This window comes from Lepidochelys olivacea (genome assembly GCF_965140295.1).
Source record: "Lepidochelys olivacea isolate rLepOli2 genome assembly, chromosome: 2".
Lineage (NCBI taxonomy): Eukaryota > Metazoa > Chordata > Testudines > Cheloniidae > Lepidochelys > Lepidochelys olivacea.
In genome coordinates, this window is record NC_140412.1 from 1,340,643 (window position 1) to 1,354,147 (window position 13,505).

The following is a 13,505-nucleotide window of genomic DNA, read 5'->3' on the forward strand; positions in this document are numbered from 1 at the left end:
GGGAGGCCTCACATCAAAGGCCAGGAGATAGGGAGTTAGGGACAGACAAAGAACAGATACCGGGAGTCAAGGCAGGCTGGAGACAAGGAGGAGGATTTGCACAGGAATGCAGTATCTAAGGAACACTCCTCCTGGTGTATGATGTGCTTGCTTTTAGACAATGGTGGGCCCCAAACCAAAATGGAGTCACATGTGCTAACTTTTCCTTAACACAGCTATAACAAAAATAACAGTATATAACAAATGGCAGAAAGGGAAAGTTGATAGTAATGAATATATATCAGAAGCTAGGAATTGTAGAAAATAGATAAAGGAAGCAAAGGGACACAAGGAGAAATGTATGGCCAGCAGAGTTAAGGACAATAACATGGAGATTTTTAAGAATATTAGAAACAAACAAACAAAAAATCCTAACAATGGGATTGGTCTAGTACTAGACAGAAATGGTAGAATTGTAAATAATGATGCAAAAAAGGCAGAAGTATTCAATAAATATTTCTGTTCTGTATTTTGGAAAAAACAGATGATATTATTATATCCTATAACACTCTTTCCATACTGTCACGGAGTCCCCGGGCGATGCTCTGGAACTGCTCCCCATGAAGCCAGTCAGGACTCTGGGGAAGTCTCCTTTCTGGGAGCAGCCTGTCTCCAGGGCACACAGCTCACAGAGCTTCCACCTTCCTAGGTCTGACCTCGGAGCATTCAGCATCCTCTGCCCCTCCATGCGCTTCCCACAACCAGTCCGCTCAGGCGGGGTCCTGGGGAAGCCAGAGGGTCCTGCCCCGCAACTCCGCAGTCAGACGTGACTCCCAGCCAGCCAGTAAAACAGAAGTTTTATTAGATGACAGGAACATGGTCTAACACAGAGTTTGCAGGTGCAGAGAACAGGACCCCTCAGCTGGGTCCATTCTGGGGGGCAGTGAGCCAGACAACCAGGTCTGCCCTTCACTCCATGTCCCAGCCAGCCCCAAACTGAAACTCCCTCCAGCCCCTCCTCCTCTGGGCTTTGTCCCTTTCCCGGGCCAGGAGGTCACCGGATTCCTTTGTTCTCCAACCCTTTAGCTCTCACCTTGCAGGGGGGAAGGCCCAGGCCATCAGTTGCCAGGAAACAGGGTGTCGGCCATTCACTGTGTCCAGACCCCTGCACACACCTGCCCTCTAGGGCTCTGCAATGATCATACACCCTTATCCCACCACTTAGAGAATTAAGAACTGCCTAGGGGAAGCTGAGGCACCCCCACACTATTCAGAGGAAACATTAAGAACAGTCCCACTTCGTCACACATACCACTAATATCTCAGGAGGATTTTAAACTACAGCTACAAAGTTAGAAATTATTAAATCAGCCGGTCCAGATAACTTGCATCCAAGAGTTTTAAAAGAGCTGCCTCAACAGCTCGCTGGACCGTTAATAGGGAACACTGGAGAAGTTCCAGAAAACTGGAAGACAAATGTTGTGCCACTATTTAAAAAGGGTAAAGCAGATGACCCAGGTAATTACAGGCCTGTCAGCCTGACACTGATCCTGGACAAGATAACGGAGCAGATGATATGGGACTTGATTAATAAAGAACAAAAAGAGGGGAACTGGAATGTAATTAATGCCAGTCAGTTTGGGTTTCTGGAAAATAGATCCTATCAAACTACCTAGATATTTTTTTGACAAGATCACAAGTTTGGTTGATACAGGTAATGGTGCTGATGTAATATACTTAGACTTCTGTAGGGTGTTTGACTTGGTACTGCACGATATTTTGATTAAAAACTAGAATGATATGAAATTACCATGGCACCCAGTAAATGGATTAAAAACTGGCTAACTGATAGGTCTCAGAATGTAACAGCAAACGGAATCACCATCAAGCAGGTATGTTTCTAGTGGGGTCCTGCTGGACTTGATTCTTGGCCCTGCACTATTGAACATTGTCATCAATGACCTAGAACAAAACATAAAGTCATCACTGATAAAGTTTGCAGCTGACACAAAAATTGGGGGACTGATAAATAACAAAGAGGCCAGGTCACTGATACAGAGTGATGTGGATCACTTGGTGAGCTGGGCACAAGCAAAAAATACGTATTTCACTACAGCCAAATATAATGTCATTCATCCAGGAACAAGGAATGCCGGCTGGACTTACAGGATGGGGGACTCTAGCCTGGGAAGCAGTGACTCTAAATGAGATTTGGGGGTTGTGGTGGACAATCAGCTGAGCGTGAGCTCCCTGTGCGATGCTGGAGCCAAAAGACCAAATAAGACCCACAGACATGTAAACAGAGGAATCTCGAGCAGGAGAGATGTTATTGTACCTCTGTATTTGGCCCTGGTGCAAATGCTGCAGGAATCCTGGTGCCCACAGTTCAAGAAGGACATTGATAAATTGGGGAGAGCCCAGAGAAGAGCCACGGGGGTGATTAAAGGATAGAAACCTGCCTTAGAGCGAGAGACTGCAGGAGCTCCCTATTTAGCTGACCCAGGAGAAGGTTAAGGGGTGACTGGATCACAGTCTACAAGGCTAAAACCTGGCCACTCTGCGGTGCTGGCCCCACCTCACCTGCCAGGCTTCTGTGCAGAATCACCTGGCACCTAGCTCTGCACTCAGAGCCAGTACCACCATTGTGCCAGCTGCTCCTGACTCCTGGGGCGGTGGCAAAGTTTTCAGACAAGACAAAACCACTCAAGACAGTTAAGTCCCGGGCAGCCTGCGAAGAGCTACAGAAGGATCCCACAGAACTGGGTGTCTGGGCAACCAAATGGCAGATGAAATTCAGTGTTGATAAATGCAAAGTAATGCACATTGGAAAACATCATCCCCACTATACATATACAATGACGGGCTCTAAATTAGCTGTTACCACTCAAGAAAGATGTCGGAGTCAGTGTGGAGAGTTCCCTGAAAACATCCACTCAATGGGCAGCGGCAGCCAAAAAAGTGAACAGAATGTCGAGAATCATTAAGAAAGGGATGGAGAATAAGACAGAAAATATCCTATTGCCCCTGTATAAATCCCTGGTACACCCACAGCTCGAATACTGCAAAGAGTTCTGGTCTCCCCATCTCCAAAAAAAGATACATTAGAAATGGAAAAGCTGCAGAGCAGGGCAACAAAAATGATGAGGGGTTTGGAACGGCTTCCGTATGAGGGGAGATTAATAAGAGTTGGGACTTTTCCGCTTGGAAGAGAGACGGCTAAAGGGGGATACGATGGAGGTCTGTAAAATCATGATCGGTGCAGAGAAAGCGAAGAAGGAAGTGTTATTTACCCCTTCTCATAACACAAGACCTAGGGGTCACCCACTGAAATGAATAGGCAGCAGGATTAAAACAAACCAAAGGACGTATTTCTTCCCATAGCGCCCAGTCAACCTGTGGAACTAGTTAGCAGGGGAGAATGTTTAGGCCCAAAATATAAGTGGGTTCAAAAAAGAACTAGATGAGTTCCTGGAGGACAGGTCCATCAATGGCTATTAGCCAGGATGGTCATGGACACAACCCCATGTTCTGGGTGCCCTTAAACCTCTGACTTGCAGAAGCTGGGGATGGATCACTTGATAATTGCCGTGTTCGGTTCATTCCCTCGGAAGCAGCTGGCCACTCTCATCAGACAGGAGGTGGCCAGCAGCCAGCCAGGGCTCCAGCTCGCGGGAACACAAGCAGCAGAAGCCAGGCCCTTTGAGCCCGTGGTCAGCCCAGGCCGGGGGCCAAGTGCCCGGCCCTACTCCCGAGGGGCTGCTTGCACCAACCCTGCCCTCCTCGGTCTCCTCACCTCAGCTGCACCCCCACTTGCCCCTCTGCCCCCCTCATCCCGTCCCCTCCCTGCTCTGCCCAGTTAGCTGCTCCCCTCCTAAACAACCCCCCTCCTGGCACTAACGTCTACATGGCACCGTCCCCATGCCCACTCAGCTGGCGTGGGCTGCCCCGCCCCCACCCTGGGGCTGCCGGGGCCAGGGGACACTCTCCGCTGGCTGCAGGAGGGGCTGGGGAAACAGGGTTGGCCCTAGAATGCCAAAGGCCTTTTCCCTACAAGCTGGGAAGGGGTTACTGCAGGTCAGTTAGGGACACCTGAGTCCAATTAAGGGCTGCCTGAAACCTGTTAAAACCTCTCTCCTGGGCAGGGGGACAAACCGCTGCAAGGCTGGGGCAGCAGGGAGATTAGCCTCTCCCATGGGAGAGACACCCAAACCCAGTGCCTGGTTAGGGGAAGGACTGAGCGCACGGGGCCAGCCACAGGCCAACACCTGCCCCAGTGAGGGGGCCAGGGAGAGGTCTCCCCTTTTGTTTTGGTGCGTTATAGACTTTTCCCCTTTGTTGGGCAGGGGAGGGCTCCTCCGGCCTGCCCCGGAACGGTTCTGAGAAACAAGCCCGGAAGTGGGGAGACAGACAACCTCCAGCGTGGGGCTGATTTTCACCAGGCCCTGTCCCTGCCCTCGGAGGGAGACTAAATCCGGTGAGGCAGAAGGGGCCTTGCCACAGTGGCTCCTTGTGCCCCCGTTGTTCTGTGCCCCAGGGCTGGGCGCTCTCTGGGGCAGGGCCCGGCTCTGCTCGGGGGTTGTGCCACACAGCGGTGCCTGCAGCTGTCCGCACGTTTCGGAGGGCGGGCACCAGTGCCAGGGCGGGGGGGGAGTTGCCCCCAGCTCCCCCTTTGAGAGGCCTTCGAGCTGCATGGCGTGACGGGCACGTGGGGTCACAGCACCGCTCAGCTTCATGGCCCCTTGCCAAACCCCCGGGGTGCTGCGACCCTACCAGGAGACGTTCAGACGTGCATACCATTGGCGTCCCGGGGCACCCAGTGCAGCGCCTGGCACCGGGGTGGGCAAGCCTTGGCAGGGCTCTACGGTAACACAGTCAATCCGAAGGGAGAAGCCTGTCTCTACTGCCTGACGAGGACGGGGCCTGGCTCTGTCCCACGGGCCCCCTGGCCCAGTACGCCGCACCCGGGCTCGGAGCAGGGGCCCCTGCAGGCGGGAGTGCAGGGGGAGCTGCCCGACGCTCAGGGCCTGGGCTGGCCGGACATGCCGGGACGCACTAGGGTTCCTGACCACGTGGCCCTGGGGCTGGGCATGTGCAGAGTTAACCCGCGGCGCCAGCCCTCCCCGGGCTGCGGGGGAAGGAATGTTTCCAAAACGATTCTTTTCATGTGTGACATGAACAGTGGCTCCCGCGCCAAACCACAGCCCTGGCAGGGCAGCTCAGGGCCGGGGCTCCCACCGAACCAGGCAAAGGAAGAGGGCAGGGCAGAGGGAGGGGAGCAAGGAACGGGGGCAAGGGTCTTTGGCTCAGGCTGTTCAAACTCAAATGACCTTTTCAGCCTGTTACGCAAGGCCATTTGGCGCCTGTGAAATGGAGGATCCGAGAGGCCCAGCGTGTGAGGGACGGGAGCTGGGCAGATTTCAGCCGGGGCTCTGCTGATGCCCCTCAGTCCTGACCCACAGCCCCCGGCTAGCCCAGCCCTGGGCTCCCCACACCCCCGCAGCTCGGCCGGTGCCCCTGACTCCCGACCCGCAGCCCCCGGCTACCCCAGCCCTGGGCTCCCTTCTTCCCCCCAGCTCTGCCGGTGCCCCTCACTCCCAACCCGCAGCCCCCTGCTACCCCAGCCCTGGGCTCCCTTCTTCCCCCCAGCTCTGCCAGTGCCCCTCACTCCCATCCCACAGCCCCTGCTAGCCCAGCCCCGGGCCTGCCCGTGCACCCACGGGCCCTCACACCAGTCTGTGGCTGGGGATGTGGGAAGCGCTGAACACAGACCAGCTCCGACTCCTTCACATCGTTTCCCTGATCTGAATTCAGAGCTGAGACCAAGATCCCTGAGTGGCTTCCCAGCCTCCATCCTCTCCACCCCCACGGCAACCCATTCCCAGCCCCCAGGGCTCTGACCTCCCTGCCCCACTGCACTCCCCTCCCAGCCCACATGGCAGCCCCTCGCTGCCCCTTTCCCACGGGCATGCAGCTCCTACCCCCAGGGCATTGCCCCCTAGTGCCCAGGAACCTGCCCCCTGCCCCTCATGAGCCTGCCTCCCCCCCCCCGCCCACCGAGCTGCCGTCCCAGGGGTCCCGAGGGCAGCATCCCCCCTTTTTCTGTAACAGAGGCCCCTACTGTTCTGGGGGTGAGCACAAGTCCCCATCCCCTACCCCACACAGAACAGCTCCACATGTGCGGGGAGGGAGCCACACCCTATTTGTCTTTGCTGGAACATTCCCCCCCCCCGGTTAATGAGCCCAGGGAGCAGCCACACAAAGGGGCGGAAATGCGGCATGCACACAGCTGCCAGGGCAGGCCGGGCAGCGGGCCAGACCGGGCCTGGCCCATGGCACTGCTGCAGCTGGGATGCTGCCCCCTCTTGTGCCAGGAACGGCAGAGCCCTTTCCAGCCACGCTGCTCACGGGCCGGAGGGGAGGTTCTCAGCTAGTCTGGGCCCGTGGGATGGGCTCAATGCACGGAGGGACCCTCTGGGCAAAGAACCAACCCCCCCAAGCCCCACCCAGAAACCTGGGAACAAACCCCCCGCTTCCCCCGGGCTCCCGGCTGGCAGCAGCTCCCAGTGCCAAGCAGTGGAGTAAGGGAGGGGAATCCTGCCGTGGATCAGGGCCAGCCCGCTCCACAATGGACACGCCCGTACGGAGCAAAGCCCACGCCTGGCCCAGGAACACTGGCAGCAGCCCAGCTGGCAGCCTGCCCACCCTCCAGCGCTCACGTCCCCCGAGTTCCCAGAAGCTCGTCTGACCCCATATGTTCCAGGCCAGGGAACGGCTCCCAAATCGCTCCTGTGTGAATGAAAGCAGATGGTTTAGAAACGTCACATCCATGCTTGAGTTTAAAGCGAATCCACCAGGATCCCTGGGAAATGGGTCCAATAGTTAATTCCGCTCACTGGGAAACCTTTACACCCCAGTGTCAGTCTGTTTGTCTAGCGGCAGCGTCCCGCCCTTGGATCGTGTTGGCCCTCGGAAGAGCCCTGTTCTCCCTGCAGGTCCTTACAGCCTCGGGTCCAATCACCCACAACCATCGCTTTGCTCAGCTCACTAGATGGAGCCCCCTGAGACTCTCGCTACGAGGCAGGTTTTCTGACCCTTTAATCGTTCCTGGGGCTCCTCTAGGCCCCTGCTCTGTGACAGGGCCAAGTAACCCTAGCACAGGGGCAGGCAAACTTTTTGGCCCGAGGGCCACATTGGGGGTGCAAAACTGGATGGAGGGCCGGGTAGGGAAGGCTGTTCCTCCCCAAACAGCCTGCCCCCCGCCTCCTATCCGCCCCCTCCCACTTCCCACCCCTGACTGCCCCCCTCAGAACCCACAACCCATCCACCCTCCATGCTCCTTGTCCCCTGACTGCCCCCCCGGGACCCCACCCCCTATTCAAACCCCCTGCTCCCTGACCCCTATCCACCCTGCCGCCCCTGACAGGCCCCCCGGGACTCCCATGCCTATTCAACCCCCCCATTCCCTGTCCCCTGACCACCACCCCCCAGAACCTCTGCCCCATCCAATCGCCTCCTGCTCCCTGTCCTCTGACTGCCCCCTGGAACCCCATGCCCCTTATCCAACCCCCCCGCTCCCCGCCCCCTTACCATGCCGCTCAGAGCACCGGGACTGGCAGCTGTGCTGTCCGGCATGGGGGGCTCGGCGGCATGGCTGCGGGGGAAGAGGGACAGCAGGGGAGGGGCCAGGGGCCAGCCTCCCTGGCCGGGAGCTCAATGGCCAGGCAGGACGGTCCCGCGGGCCGTAGTTTGCCCACCTCTGCCCTAGAGCATCCCTGGCAGGTGTTTGTCCAACTGTTCTTAAAACCCACCAATGATGGGGGTCCCACAATCTCCCTGGGGCACCTGTTCCAGAGCTTCCCCCCTGAGAGCAGGAAAGATTTTCCTAATCTCTGACCTAACGCTCCCTTGCGGCCGGTTGAGCCCGTTACTTCCTGTCCTGCCCTCAGTGGCCCCAGAGAACAGCTGATCCCGGGTCTCTGTAGAACAGCCCTGAACAGCTCGGAGGACTCTTCTCAGCCCCCCCTCGTTGCTTCTCTCAAGACTAAAGGTGCCCAGAGTTTCACCCTTTCCTCACCGGCAGGGTCTCTAACCTTGATTGTTTCTGTGGCTCTCCTCTGGCCTCTCTCCAATTTGCCCCCATCTTTCCTGAGGTGCGGAGCCCAGAATTGACACAGAGCTGCCGCTGCGGCCTCCCCAGGGCTGAGCAGAGCGGGCCAATGACCTTTATTAATCAAACTGGTCATCTCGGCCAGTTAGTCCGGCAGGAGCCAGTCCCAATAACCCCCCTGGCCTGGCAGTAATGACACGACCCTCTTCTAATTCTTCAGTAAGTCCCGTATCAGCCGCCCCGTTATGTCGCCCGGGTGGGGGTCAGGCTGACCTGGCCCAGCCTTCGCCCTCCCCCAGGCCCCGGAGCGACCGAAAGCGACCAGGAGCAGCCCAGCGAGCGCGGCAGCAGCTGTTATGCCCCCCCCCGGGCGCGGCCACCCCCCAACCCGGCGCCACGGGGGCCAGCACGTAGCGGCATCCGCGCCTCTTCACCCCCCACCCGTGGCACAGAACCCACGTGCTGCACCCCCCCCAGAGGTGCCCCCCAAATCCCCCTGCCTGGCTGCCTGGCTCAGCTGCCTGGAGGGGCTGGGGTCAGGGCTGCCCTGCTCTCCCAGCACAGACGGAGCCCCCCTGCAGCCTCCCCCCAAGCCAAGTGCCTGGCTCGTTATGGTGACTGAAGGAATTATGGGGGCAGCCCATGCAAATGAAGCTCCATGGCAGCACGTTCCCCTTGTCACCAACAGAGGGTGCAGGGAGCTCCAGCCTAGGCTCTGACAGCCCCCTAGCCCCAAACCTCACCCCGTGCCCCCTGCAGCCGGCCGCTCGCACCCGCTGAGCCGGGGCCCCGCCGGCCGGGATTACAGACTCCAGGCAATGGAGACTCTAGCCCCCCCCCAGCTGAGCTCTTCCAGCGGCTAATGATCCTCACTTCAAAACGTGTCACCGAATCGAGGCTAGCCAGCTGGTGCCCCCCGGCTTCTCACCATGGGGTCCCGTTCTGCCCTGGCTGACAAATCAAAGAGCCGGCTGCTCTCAGAAATCGCTTTCCTGCGGAGGTAGAATTCCTCCCTCCGACCCGAACTGCCACACTGCTTCAGGTCACCCCGAGTCAGCGGCAGAGCCAGCGAGAGAACCCAGGAGTCCTGGCTCCCAGTCTTCCCTGCTCTAATCCACCAGCCCCCACGCCCCTCCCAGAGCCAAGCATAGAACCCAGGAGTCCCATGTGGACTAATATATGCTGGGTCGCATATAAATATATGTCATATTAATAACATGTATGATCCACACCATCCATACCTTAGCACGCATCAAGCACCAGGAAGAGTTTCAGCACAAACACAGGCCCATCCCATGCCCCCGTCCACGTCTGCGAAGGGTCCCCCCACACCCTGCATTGCTGACCTAGGGAGGAACTGTCAGTATCAGGCCAGAGACTTGTTTCCTCCTAGCACCAGAAAGGGAGTTCCCCACCCAGACCTACAGAGCTCGGGGGTCTCCGGGTGCCCTCCGGACCTGCACTGCGCGTGCTCAGAACAAGGACAAAGGGGGATGGGTGCCATGGGACCAAACGCGGTAACGAGCTGCTGACCTGCCTCCAGGCTCCGGTGATGTGCACAGGGCCTTTTACGGCCGAACAAGTAGGGGGTGGAAGGTGGCCTTAGGGTTGTAATTGGGGGTGACGACTGCACACAAGGTGAACGGGACATCGCTGCCCGGGATGGCTCCTCAGGGCCTTTTTCCCTGGCCGCGTGAATAAACCGAGGGCCATTATGAGAATCTCTCCCAATGAATCAAAGCGTGGGCCAGTGCTGGACTCTACAATTTACCAACACCTGACTTCCAGCCCCTGCTCCCGCCTCGTCCCCTCCCCTCTACAGCTGTCTCTGCCCCGCAAATGGGCTGTTCCCACCCTGCCACGGCTGGCACAAGGCTCTCGGCAGAGAAGAGGGGCCTTGACTCCAGGGGCAGGAGCTCATGGCCCTTCATGGGGATCCTATTGGGCCCCAAATCCATGGCTACTGGAAAAATCCTGATGCTTGATTGCCAGCCAGACAATGGGGCCTCCCTAGGGTGACCCGTACCAGCCCTTCCCTGCTGGAGCCTGGCCCACTGCTGTACAGCTGGGAATGGATTCCTCCACCCTGGGGCAGGAGTTGGGTCTAATGGTCAGAGCAGGGGCCTGGGAGCCTGAACCGCTAGCCCTGGGACACAGCAGCCAAAGAAGCAGAAGGGGGCTCCTGGGACATCTGCTCCCACCAGGGGCGGGGCAGGGCAGGATACCGACATCCCCAGCAGAAAGATCATCTAGTCTGAGCTCCAGGACTGGGAGAACAGGCGTGAGGTCCATCAGAGCAGCCAGAGTGGGTCAGAGCAAAGGGCCATCTAGGCCAGCGTCCTGGCTTCCGACAGTGGCCAATGCCAGGGGCCCCAGAGGGAATGAACAGAACAGGGAATCACCACGTGATCCATCCCCTGACGCCCATTCCCAGCTTCTGGTAAACAGCAGCTAGGGACACCAGCCCTGCCCATCCTGGCTAATAGCCACTGATAGACCTATCCTCCGTGACCGTATCTAGTTTTTTTTTTTGAACCCTGTTATAGTCTTGGCCAGGCCTGCACAACTCGTAAAGCGGCGAGGGCCACATTACTCCAAAGAAAACAGCTGAGGGCTGAAACCTCCCCCTCCCAACATCGCCTGGCCCCGCGGAAACAACCCCCCCCAGCGCCGCCCACGCCGTGGAAACAAACCCTCCTTCCCCAGCGCCGCCCCGCTGAAACAGCTGTGGGCCGAAAAGTAAGGTGGGGTGGGGGGGGGGGTTGATACTTTATTAAGAATTTTTCAATTAAAGCAAACAATTTTTTTATTTTAATTTTTTTTATGAATCATGGAAAAATGAAAAACACCTGTTCCGTTGAAAGAAAACATTTGCACTTTTCATAATTACCTTGCAAATTTAATGAGAGATCGTACATCTCTTTTCGGCAACAAGCTTGTTGTATTCGGGGGTCATATTTGAAGTGGATATTTTCACAATGTCTTCCAAATGGTCATCAGTCAGAGAAGAACGTTGCTTGTTTTTATTCATGTTCATGATGGAAAATGTTTGTTCACATATGTAAGTGCTTCCAAAAACGCCAAACGTTTTCAGTGCAACTTCGATAAGGTTTTTTTCATTGTCCAGACTTTTGTAGACATCCTGCAGGCTGCTTTCTCTGTGCCTGTTTTGGTAAACTGCCAAAAATTGAAGTTCAATAACCTCCAAGCGCAAATCTAGTGGCACTTCCTCTGGATCCACAGGAAAGGGATCTTCAACCAGCTTCAACTGGACGTCGTCTTCTTTAGACAAAGTAAGTCTTCTGTCAAATTCTTCAATCAAAAGATTAATGTGCTTTGTGTATTTGTCTTCTAACTTGGCGTGTTTGTGCTGAGGGATACGCTGTGCACAAGCAGGAAAGTGACACATTTTGCCTTCTGACAGCTGACTTGTGAAAACTTTCAGTTTCATTTTGAAAGCTTTCACTGCGGCACACATTTGAAATAGAAGTTGACTTTTTCCCTGACGTTGAACGTTGAGATCATCCAGGGCTGCTGTAATATCACAAAAGAAAAAGATCTTGATTCCAGGACTCATTTTTAAGCTCTGGGAATTTTATTGGCCCATTTTCTGGGAATTTTGCTACCTCCTCTTTCAAAGCAACGAAATGCTGGAGCGCTCTTCCTCGACTCAACCGCCTCACTTCCGTAGGGTAGATTAAGTCGCTGCCCTCGGTGTCTACCCCTTCAAGAAAGGCTCGAAATGTCCTATGTTTTAATCTTCTAGAATGGGTGTAGTTTACAATGGAAACTACCGCTGACATTACAGGCTCAAATTTTAAGATTTTGCTACACAAAGCCTGCCGATGCACAATGCAGCTGATGTTCGGTTATTTGTCTCCCGGTAAATTCTTCAAGAGGAGTAACTGCTCCAACATTCGCAAAAAGAAAAGGAGTACTCGTGGCACCTTAGAGACTAACCAATTTATTTGAGCAGAAGCTTTCGTGAGCTACAGCTCACTTCATCGGATGCATACTGTGGAAACTGCAGCAGACTTTATATACACACAGAGAATATGAAACAATACCTCCTCCCACCTCACTGTCCTGCTGGTAACAGCTTATCTAAAGTGATCATCAAGTTGGGCCATTTCCAGCACAAATCCAGGTGCTCAAATAAATTGGTTAGTCTCTAAGGTGCCACAAGTACTCCTGTTCTTTTTGCGAATACAGACTAACACGGCTGTTACTCTGAAACCTGCTCCAACATTTTTTCCACACGGAGCTGGAGCGCCGTCAGTACAAATGGCCACGCAGTTTGTGAAATCTAATCCCGACTGATCATTCGTGCACTTTCTCACTTCACTGGAGATTTCTTTTCCGGCTGTGCAACCTGTCATGGAGCGCAGGCCAGCAAGGTCTTCAGTAATTTCAAAGTTTTGATCACTCTCTCTCATAAAAATAAGAAGTTGGGCGGTGTCTTTAAACCGGTGCTTTCCTCCATAGCTGGGGAGTAAAAGCAGAATTCACTGGCTCTCTGCTTTAACCGATCACGTAGATTGGTAGAAATGTTAGCTCTTCTTCCCTGTACAGTCAGGTATGGCAGACTGACAGTCTCAACTACGCCCCTCTTTTCTGGACAGAACTCAGATCCAGCAATCCACATACACTGTTTCAACAACTTGTCTTCCGTGAAGCATTTCCCAGCAGTAGCTTCCCGTTATGAAGCTCAAGATTGTATTGAATAAATTCACACACAAGGGAAACACTCACAGTCGCACACAAAGAGAAGAGATATCTCACGGCGCATGGCACACTAGCAAGGCCCTGATGGTGTCTTGAAGCCCGTAGAGGGGGAAAGAAACGGCATGCATAGGGTGACCAGATCATAGCAGTAAAATAGGACCCGTCCCCTCCCCGCTCGGCCCCACCATCACACCCCTCTTCACCCCTTAGCACCCCACTGGCTTGCTGCCTCCCACCTAGTCAGTCCCCACCCACCACTCGCCTTTCACCTCCTCCCTCCCCTGCCAGAAACCCGCATGCCCGCCCCTAGAACCCCTGCTGGCTCACTGCTCGCCTCCTTGCCCACCCGCTTGCCCCCGACTCACCGCTCGCCCCCCCAAGTATAAAACCTCATTCAAAGACCCAGGGGTCACTATATTACTGCACACAGCAGTCAATCAATGCAGTTGTAGATAAATCTCTGCATTATGCATTTTTGTATAACTTTTATTTGACTTGGTCTTGAACCTTGGTAATATGTTATAGCGGGCCCCTAAGGTAGTACAATTAAGGTAAAAGAAAAATGTCTTTTTGCTAGAATCATAGAATATCAGGGTTGGAAGGGACCTCAGGAGGTCAGCTAGTCCAACCCCCTGCTCAAAGCAGGACCAATCCCCAATTTCTGCCCCAGATCCCTAAATGGCCCCCTAAAGGA